The 11,438-nt window shown below is 33.9% G+C and overlaps 1 long non-coding RNA gene across 1 annotated transcript; it reads right to left on the reverse strand.

Moving 5' to 3' along the window:
• Positions 1,477-4,494, reverse strand: LOC109837942. Its single transcript, XR_002246510.1, has 2 exons — positions 4,285-4,494; positions 1,477-1,783 (listed from the first exon to the last, which is right to left on the reverse strand). It is a non-coding gene; the product is annotated as an uncharacterized LOC109837942 (long non-coding RNA).

Raw genomic sequence — 11,438 nt, forward strand, 5'->3', positions numbered from 1 at the left:
ATATATATATATATATATATAGAGAGAGAGAGAGAGAGAGAGAGAGAGAGAGAGAGAGAGAGAAATGGGTATGCTTGATACCAAGTACAAAAAGTTGTGTTTGGTAGTGAGGTGATATAATCCACTCTACTTATTCAAATGATTACATATCCCCATACACTCCTCAACCCATATGAATGTAGTCTCTTATTTGAATGAGTGGAGGGGATTGTGTCACCTCACTACCAAACACAAAATTTATGCTTGGTACCAAGCATATACATATTTCTCTCATATATATATATACACCCGACTTTTTTCTCTTTTCTTCATCATCCCTCACGTTCTGAGCAGCATCCACCTCCCCCCCCCCCTAAAACCATAGAAAATTCTATCTTGCTTTGGGAGAAGAATTGTGAAGTAGGGTTCGAGAGGAGGGCGAGATCTTCGGCTTTGGTGAAGGAAGATCGAGTCTCTCTTGCGTTTGAGAGATCAGCACCGATTCTTTTGAGTTGAGGCGAGTTTCATCTCCTCCAACCCCATCCTCATTTTCTTTGTTTTTATTGGATTTTAGAACCTATTTTATGTATAAAGATCACCCCTTTACTCTGTATCACATAAAGATTTAATCTTTCTGATTTAAAAAGTTATGAAACTGATTCTTTAAATTGGGTTGAAGTTTTGAAGTAAATCTGACATGAGATTTTTGTTAATCTATTTGCTTTCATGATGAGTTTACAAACATAAACATGTTAGGGTTATTAGAATCCCTCAAAAAAATATTTGTGTTTTCATATATCAGAGTAAACCCTAATTGCACTAAATCAAGATTATATATATGAGTACTTTGCAATTTTTTGATTTTGATAAATTTTTGAGAAAATCTAACATTTCTCAGGAGTTGAAAACTTTTCTCTGATCGGTTGACTGATCAAGAGAATCAGTCAACCGATTGGTTAGCAGGAAATTTGAATTTTTCCTTTGGTCGGTCGACCGACACATGTATTCGGTCGACCGATCAAGGCTGGTTTTTGTGCATGTGTTATGCACGTCATGCTCGGTCGATCGATGAGATATATTGATCGATTGGTCTAGTGCTGTTTGTAACATTGATCCTTCCCACATGCTTTTGATCGTGAACACGAAGTGCGAGTCGCACGTTGACACACGTGCGAGTAGGGCTGGATTGGTAGGTATACCAATTATATTTTCCTAATACCATGTACCAACCAATATATAATTGGTAGGAAAAAGTCACCATTTCTACCAACCAATAATGTTGGTATACCAACTACTTGGTACGGTTGGTACTCGGTTGGTACGGTTGGTAATAGACTTCTATCAAGATATATATGGCCCAAAAATTTAAAGGCCCAGCTCAACAACACTATTACAAAAAGTTAAAAAGATCATAATTCTCCTGCTGCCAAAGTCCAAACCTGTCTTACTAATTGTCTAATTCAGTAATTCATTGTTGCGAAATAAATAAGAAACTAATAACAAATAACAACAAAAATCCAAACTCCAAAGTGTTATACAAATTCAACCAAATTACCGAATACGAAGTCATAAATTGAACATGCCAAAGTCCAAATAGTCAAACTGCCAAAGTACTAACAAATTCATAAAACAATTGAAAAAAAAGAAATGATAGGTCTAAAAGCGGGACATGTTGACATGTTGTAGGCGGTGATAGTGCTAGGCCATAAACCCCGAACGCTTGATGCCTAAGCAGTTGTTTGAACAGAGCTATTGCTACTTGGGCCGCCCCTTACTGCCTCCAAGTTTTGTGTAAAAGCATTCTCTACAACAATAACATAAATACATAATTAAATCCAATAACAAGTCAAAAAACAATATAGCGCAAACTAAAACACCAAGTTTTGTAGCTGAAGTGCATCGTCATCATCCCTACTGCTAATGGCATTACAATTACATATTGTGAGGACCCTAATGTTATGGTTCAAGATCTTGATTTATGTTATAATGGAATTCTAGCCAATCAACTATCTGTATCAACGATATAGGCAAATAGTGTCAAAGTCACAATTAAAACATCATTCCATAGCAAGTTCAATGGTAAATGCCATCCGGTGAATGTCACCTGCGCCTATCTGAAAGGGAAAGCAAAATAGTAAAGCCATCATGTATACAACCATTTATACAATCAAGTAAATAACAGATACGAGTCAACAATTCATTTCACTAAAATCCATTTTCATATATCAAAGAGCACATGCAAAAGATGACAGCTCAATTGTTCCTAATGAACTTTGAAAAGACACGTGTTCTCAGATAATGTTTAGATTAGCAGCAACACTACATGCAAATGATGACAGCTCCATGTATTTTGTTTATTTTCAAAGGTTGTTAATAGCTAAGAATGTACTTTTCCCATATTATCGCATGTTTGTTAGCTATGAATGATATTGTTTATGTATTTTTTTTTATATCAGATAGCTAGACTTCTTTTCTCTACATATATGACCCAGTTCACAAAGTATCAAAGTTTTTCCTTAGTAGATTTCATTTGCTTCTTTATCTCTACCCTCTTTCATTTACATATATCACAGTTAATTCAAAAATAAAAATAAAAATAAACCAAACAACGTAAAGAAAATCAACAATTACAATTACAAGCCCAAGTCAATCCAATTACAAGCAGATGAATAAAATTGACAATGTCGTGGTCCGTGGAAAGAAACTAAAGAAAACCAATATCTCTAAAGAAAACCGAGATCTCTTCTTTTTGTGCTCTCACAGTTTCACCCAAAATTACAAGCCCAAGTCAATATTTACTTATTTAGTCCTTTCACCCAAAAAAATTGCTTGTGGAAACTAAAGGAAACCAGCAGAAGAATAAAATACATATACAGTTGTTTGATGGCGTTTTACATTTCTATAATTTGTTGGTCTTTATATTTTTTTTTCATGAGCAGGTGTGTGAACGAGCTTCGTATCTGTGCAAGTGCGACTGTGCTCCTTGTTCTCTCCATAAACATTCATGAATCCTATTTAATGAAGTAAGGACATGTTTAACAATTCCATGCACCTAAACTAATTTAGTGGAGCAAAAATTGAGTTTAACTATACCGGTGGAGGAGGAGGAGCTCGACGGTGGAGGAGGAGCTCGACGGTGTACAATTACATATTGTGAGGACCCTAATGTTATGGTTCAAGATCTTGATTTATGTTATAATGGAATTCTAGCCAATCAACTATCTGTATCAACGATATAGGCAAATAGTGTCAAAGTCACAATTAAAACATCATTCCATAGCAAGTTCAATGGTAAATGCCATCCGGTGAATGTCACCTGCGCCTATCTGAAAGGGAAAGCAAAATAGTAAAGCCATCATGTATACAACCATTTATACAATCAAGTAAATAACAGATACGAGTCAACAATTCATTTCACTAAAATCCATTTTCATATATCAAAGAGCACATGCAAAAGATGACAGCTCAATTGTTCCTAATGAACTTTGAAAAGACACGTGTTCTCAGATAATGTTTAGATTAGCAGCAACACTACATGCAAATGATGACAGCTCCATGTATTTTGTTTATTTTCAAAGGTTGTTAATAGCTAAGAATGTACTTTTCCCATATTATCGCATGTTTGTTAGCTATGAATGATATTGTTTATGTATTTTTTTTTATATCAGATAGCTAGACTTCTTTTCTCTACATATATGACCCAGTTCACAAAGTATCAAAGTTTTTCCTTAGTAGATTTCATTTGCTTCTTTATCTCTACCCTCTTTCATTTACATATATCACAGTTAATTCAAAAATAAAAATAAAAATAAACCAAACAACGTAAAGAAAATCAACAATTACAATTACAAGCCCAAGTCAATCCAATTACAAGCAGATGAATAAAATTGACAATGTCGTGGTCCGTGGAAAGAAACTAAAGAAAACCAATATCTCTAAAGAAAACCGAGATCTCTTCTTTTTGTGCTCTCACAGTTTCACCCAAAATTACAAGCCCAAGTCAATATTTACTTATTTAGTCCTTTCACCCAAAAAAATTGCTTGTGGAAACTAAAGGAAACCAGCAGAAGAATAAAATACATATACAGTTGTTTGATGGCGTTTTACATTTCTATAATTTGTTGGTCTTTATATTTTTTTTTCATGAGCAGGTGTGTGAACGAGCTTCGTATCTGTGCAAGTGCGACTGTGCTCCTTGTTCTCTCCATAAACATTCATGAATCCTATTTAATGAAGTAAGGACATGTTTAACAATTCCATGCACCTAAACTAATTTAGTGGAGCAAAAATTGAGTTTAACTATACCGGTGGAGGAGGAGGAGCTCGACGGTGGAGGAGGAGCTCGACGGTGTCGTGGCGGCGTGGCGTCGTCGGCGACGGACGGAGGGCGAGCTGGTGGTGTCGGACCGTCGGTGTCGTGGCGGTGATATGGGCTGAAATCGTGGGAAGGGGGAGAGGGATTGAGGAATTTGGGGGAAGTTTTGGGGAGAGGGATTTTTGGGGAGAGGAATTTGGGGGAAGTTTTGGGGAGAGGCGAACTGAGACTGAGAGTGGGAGGCTGAGAGAGATTAGGTTAGGGTAAAAAATTGATGGTTGTGATTTATTTTCCCTACTTCTATGGTTGAGATTTAAGGATATATATTTATATATTATATATAATAATTTAATATAATATAAGTTGGTAGGTACGGTATACCATGGTAGAGGAAAATATGTACCACCTACCGTACCATATTTTAAAGCTGGTACGGTATACTGTACCATGTACCATATACCGATTTGATGGTATACCAACGTATTTGGTACGGTTGGTACATGAATTGGTTGGAATGGAATTGTGTACCATTGCCAGCCCTACGTGCGAGACCATGAGAGAGCACGTACTGGATTTGAGCACGCACGAGCCTATTGATATGCGTAGTCTAATGTTTTGCGTATGTCACAATAGGGAGTGACGATTGTTTCAGTTTATAGTAGTTATGGATGCTTGAGTGCGTTAGTCTGTGCACCGCAATGAGAACGCAGTAGACTACACTCTGAGTGTGTTAGTCCGTGCACCATAATGAGAATGCGGTCGACTACACTCTGTGATGCATCATTGTTTTAGTGGTTGAGTTCTCAGGTCCGTGTACCATATGATATAGCGGGTGACGGCACTCCAAATGTGTTAGTCCGTGAGCCGCATAACAATGCAGATGACTACACTCTACATATTTAGGAAGCCTAGAGCTCAGACAAGTACTATTTGTGAACATAAACTAACATTTGACATTCTTATACGGTAGTGTATATTTCAACGAAGCTTTCATAGGTTTGTACTTTTTGCTTCCATGCCATCTACCCGAGGGTAGCGTGAGATACTATGATGCCACATATACTAATTGTCTTGGATGAAATGTTGATGGTCTATTTTTCCTTGCTAATTATTTATTTATTTATAAGATTTGGATTTGATATTTAGTGATCCACAATTTGAGATATATGGTATATATATGAGGGTTTTCTTATTTGGATTATTTCGCTCGATGTACTCATCTCATGTTGTGGATTTCTAAATCTTAAGTCCTCTTAGCTCAGGATATATGAATTATATATTTTATTATTAGTATTTTTATTTACCTAACTCCCTCCCCCTGGGGACGGTGAAGATGTTCTCGCTAGCGCTTTGACACTCGTTATTTCCATCTTTTTTCAGGCAGTGAGTCAAGGGTTCGGAGAGCGCAGGTTGACGGGGACTCTGTGTAGATTTTCGTCAATTATAAGTAGTTAATTAGTGCTCCACAGTAGACTGTTTATGAGTTTAGTTTTTTTAGAGATGCATTTCATTTTGGAGGTTGAGTGCATATGTATTTTTCAGTTGACTCTCATGTATTAGCGATTCGATATTCTTATTCTAGTTTACCAGATGTATTTACTTTTTCTTCTGTTGGAACAAAATTTTAGTTATTATTGGATATCTCTTCTCTATATTGTGTTCTATTTTTGTCGTCTTTGATATATCTATTTGTTCCCTCACTTCTTGTTTTGATATCTACTAAAGCGATATTAATGTGATGGTGAAACATATTTATGCACAGTGTTGGATGACAGGCTTGACATCTCTGGGTTCACCTTGGATTGCAGTGTTGTGTGTAACTAGGGGCGTCATAGGTAGCGAGAAATGGAGGAGGTGGGTAAGAGAGGAGGGAGACGAAAATATAAGCGAGATCTGCCTCCAATCCTTTTTCAATGTTAGGATTTTACAAATTCTAAAATTTGAGTGTTTTTTGAAAATTAGGAATTCAATATCCTAAAAATTTATTTGAAACAAACAAAGTTTATGGAATCCAAAAACTCTAAAAAACCCAATTTTGGATCCTATAATTAGAAAGCCACCCTATACCCCCAAAAAATATCTTGAACCAAACACCTCCTTAGTTTCTAGAGTCGAGTCACATTGATTGGTAGAAGTCTTTCGTTCTTTTTCCCCTCTTTATTGCGGAAAATAAAAGATGATGGACAAATCAAAGCTGCAGAGGAAAAAAATAGCAAACACAAATCTCGGGGTAAATTTTTTTAGAAAAAAGAATCCATGGAAGAAAAAAATTGTCGAAAAATATTAAAAAAAGCGGTGGATTTAAAAAAGGGTATGGACATTTTTATCAAAAGAATCTTCCTCCTCCTAGATAATTAATACATGTATTATAAAGATGGGACAGGAGTGTGTTTATGATAGTCCTCTTTTTGAGTGTTAGCTAATCTCTCGTCAAATATTGTATGAAGAATCTGCAGGGTTGGCGCAAGGGTGTAAGGCCTCACTACGCTAACCCCGTGTTCGGATCCCCTAGTAGGTAAAAAACCTCCAGGCTAGTGTCAGCCACGAAGCACGAACGAGGATTAGTACCATCCATGATAGGGTATGGGGATACCTCGTGAGAAACCAAAAAAATAAATAAAAAAAATGTTAGTATAAATCGGATAAAAAATAAACATAGGCTTAAACAGTGGGCCTGAACTATTTAAAATGTGTATGTGCTCAACGTGGTGATTTATGAGCACACAATTAAATATTTAACGGATTAATTATGTAATAGTATTTGTTTTGCATTTCTTATATTTTATGCAATCTATAAAAATGTTTTTTCAATTTCAAAGAAGGAATAAATAGTTTTTATTTAGGAAGAATGTAGTTTTTCTCGGAAAATATTAGGGTCTAAATGATAACCAAAAGTTACAAGTGCACAACTATCAAGTTATAGTATAAAAAATTTATTGATCCCACGAGGAAGGTGTTGTAGGTACAAATCTAAATTGGTTCTTATGTTGTGTGTGTGACAATTAGGTGTGTTGTAAGTGCATGATTATGGATAGATATGGGGAGTGGTTGTGAATATATGCAAATAAGGAAAATAAAATAAGGTCGAGAAGAGAGAAGGAAATCAAAGAAAATAAAGAGAAAAAAATCAAGAACAAGATAAAATTCAAGAAAGTAAAGATGGAGGATTCAATTAAACATATGAGGAATCTAGAACTGAATCCACTAACTAATTTCAATTATAGAATATAAACCATTCTCTTTAAATCATATTTTACTTTATTTTTATTAAGCATAGACTATCAAACCATTTAAGAAAAACATAACCTATCAAATTATTATCTAAGAAAAATTAAAATTCATGAAACAAACAATAACTAGATAGTAATTCTAGAATTCATAAGCATAAACTATCAAATTACTCAAGATAAGCATAGATTATCAAATTTTTCTTCTACCAATTAGTTCTCTAGTTGATTATCCTACACATGATCATTTTAAGTGCAAGAGAATAATTTGCAAACTACAAAAGAAATTATGCTAGTTTCATACAATTCTAGAATTCCTACAAGAATTAGTTTCACATCTTAGGAAGTAAAAATAAGAAATGAAATCTATACTAGAGAAGAATAAAAGAAAAGAATAAAGATAAATACTAATTACAAAGAAGAGAAATGAGAACAATGGAATTTACACTATAAACATAGAAATAAATCTAACTAAATTGTAAAAGAAATGAACATAAATGAAGATCTAAATTATTCAAGAAAATAAATCTACTCTACAAATTAAAAGTGCAAGATAATAATGAAAGAAATAAAGACAAGAAAATAAGTCTACTCTATAAGGCATTAATGTAAATCTAAATTACTACAAAGAAATAAAAATAAAAGAGAAAATTTACATTACAAGAGGGTTTAGCCTCTTGAAAGCAAACCTTCAAATTAATCTTTATTTTCATCTCCATCTTCAACTTCATTTTCATCATCAAACAAAGAGAAGAAAAGAAAAATATGAAGAGGTGAAAAAAGTATTTTTATAATTGTAATAAAAAATTATAAAATTAGAAGGTCTTCTCAATTAAGAGTAACCCTCCTACAAAATTTTTTACACCCCAACCCCTCACTTTCTACCTCTATTTATAGCCTACAACAATGATTGAGAGTCATTGGATTAAACTTGACCTCTAAGTTAATCAATTTCAGCCCTTAATTCTGTAACAATAATTAGGTATCGATACTGCTATCGATAGCTAGTCTTTTTCATTCTTTGGCTGATTCTTCTTTTGGGCTTGGACTCTTGGGCTTTTAGAGAGATGAGATATTGAGTTTTTCTTAAGCTTTTGTTCATTAACCTGCAATTAAGATAAAATATGTTATTAGTAACAAATTTATTTAAATTAAATAGATAATGATGGTATAAAATATAATATAAACGTGAATATAAAAAAGGAGACGTACTAATAAAATATTATAAAGAAATGTAAATAAACACTATCATGTCACGAATATGTTAAATATTTGACCGTGAACTCACAAAATGATCACATCGAACTAACAACATAGTTTAAGGGACAAAATATGTAAATTGATGCTTTAGATGAGAAGTTGAGATTCACTCATACTTTAAGGATAAGTTAGTTATTTTATTGTTGCTTCTAATTGCCAATCAAGAGTTGATTTAATAGTAAAAGAAGATAGGAATTAGTGATAAATTTTTTTCAATTTTAAAGAAGGAATACATAGTTTTTTTTGGAAGAAAGTAGTTTGTCTCAGAAAAAAGGAGACATACTAATAAAATATTATAAAGAAATGTAAAGGAAGAATGTTAAGTCATTATAATATGTTTAATATTTGACCGCAGACTTACAAAATGATCATATTGAACTCACGAAGGGACAAAATATGTAAATTGATGCATTAGGTGGGAAGATGAGGTTCACTCATACTTTAAGGATGAATTAGTTATTTTATTGTTGTTTTTAAGGGTCTGTTTGGTTATTCCCAAAAAATCAAGAAATTGAAATGAAAAAGTAAAAATTTTAAAAAGTACAATTTCATCCATTTCCATCCCTAAAACTCACCCCAACATCCAATAAAATATTATTTTTATCCAACAACTCATCCATAATATCTAATAAAAAAATATTTTCATCCAACAACTCATCCACCACATCTAATAAAATATTATTTTTATCCAATAACTTATACACCACATCTAATAAAATACTATTTTCATCCACAACATCACTCAACTCATCTCATCTTATAATTTTAAATCACTCACATCATCCAATAAGATGGTGACAACTCATCTCATCTCATTAACATTTCATTTCCCTCACATCATCCAATAAGATGGTGACAACTCATCTCATCTCATTAACATTTCATTTCCACCTATTTCCTCCCAAAAAGCTAGGATAAGATGGTGACAACTCATCTCATCTCATTAACATTTCATTTCCACCTATTTCCTCCCAAAAAGCTAGGAAAATGATTTCCTTAAGTGTGAGTTATATCATCCAATAATATAATGACAACTCATCTCATCTCATCTATTTTCTTATTTTTAAGAATGAACCAAACAAAAAAAAACAACCTATTACAAGAATATATGTTTCTTATAATTCATTTTCTTATTTTTTCGCCAACCAAACAACATCAAAACAATTTTTCTTAAAAAATCACTCACATCATCCTATAATAAAGTGACAACTAACATCATCTCATCTCCATTTCTTTGATTTTCTTCTTTTTTAGCCAATCAAACGTTCCCAAAATAATTTTTCTTAGAAATAGTTTTCTATTTCTTTGATTTTCCTCTTTTTTTAGGCAAACAAACAGCCCCTAATTGCCAATCAAGAGTTGAGTAGTAAAAGATCATAGGAATCAGTGATAGAACTCTGAAGGAAAAATATATTATTTAATTCAAATTTATATTTTAAAGTAAATAATGTACTTTTGAAAACTAAAATAAACACGAACAATACTTAATGATAATAAGCAACTAATTTTTCAAAAAATGTAGTCTATTATGTATATATGGATGCCAGTGCGTTTTTTTTTGGAATTTTAGATAATTTTATATAACAATACAAACATCAAAGGATTATCAAAAGAGATCTAACCAAGTTGATAAGTTGCCTATGAGTAATACTCCAAACACCCACATGAATTTAATTTTCTAGAATATTCAATATCGTGTGTTAGGGGGTTGTACCTTAGCCACGCTAAGAGGTTTGATACGTGAAGAATCGTAGAGAAGTCCCCTCATCAAACCAAAAAAATTGATTAGTGGAACCTTTTTCTTCATCAATCTTCCATAAATAAATAAATAAATTTCATTACATTTTGGATTCCTATACATACCCTGAGACCCTCAAGTCATATGCTTTTAGGGGCTGTTTGTTTCACACTTTTATAGAAAAGGATTAGTATTAAGGGTCTGACAGTGGCAAAATTGTAAATTATGGAATCTTTGTGAATCCTAATCTAGAGTTTGGCTGGGGAAAAATTTATGGATTACGTATTCCATAAAGTTGCTACAGTCGGGGTTTTTTCAAGAAACCGAAATCGGAGGGGGGGGGGAGAGGATTTGGGCGAGAAATCTGACATTTGCCACTGTTTTCGTTTTCTGATTCCTTATCCTCTTGATTCAAGAACCCTAGCTCTGGAATCGCAACTGGGCGTTTCTTCTCCCGCCTCTCCCAAGTTCCTTCGCGCCTCCTCTCTCGTTGTTCTTCGACATTATTGGGTTTCAGTTTGTGGATTTGCCCTAGAATTTGGGCTCGGCTTCTCCCGCGATCCGCTTTTCTTCGATATTGTTTTTGGTTGGTTAAGTTTGTTGGTAACGACATCAATTTCTGGGCTTGCTGGCTGTTCTTCTCCCGCTGATCTTTGATATTGTTGTTGGGTTCTTTGGTTTGTGGATTTGCCCTAGATTTTGGGCTCGGCTTCTCCCGCTGTCCGCTGTTCTTCGATTTTGATCTTTGTTGGTGGGGTTTGTTGGTAACGCCATCAATTTCTGGGTTTTTTATGTTGTTCTTCTCCCACTGATCTTTGATATTGTTGGGTTCTTCGGTTTGCTGGTTGTTCTGTCTGGTGGGGTTTGTTGGTAACGACATCAATTTTTGAATTTTTTCCTTCGCAACAGCTTGGCATCT

The sequence above is a fragment of the Asparagus officinalis genome, chromosome 1 (genome assembly GCF_001876935.1).
Source record: "Asparagus officinalis chromosome 1, Aspof.V1, whole genome shotgun sequence".
Classification (NCBI taxonomy): Eukaryota; Viridiplantae; Streptophyta; class Magnoliopsida; order Asparagales; family Asparagaceae; genus Asparagus; species Asparagus officinalis.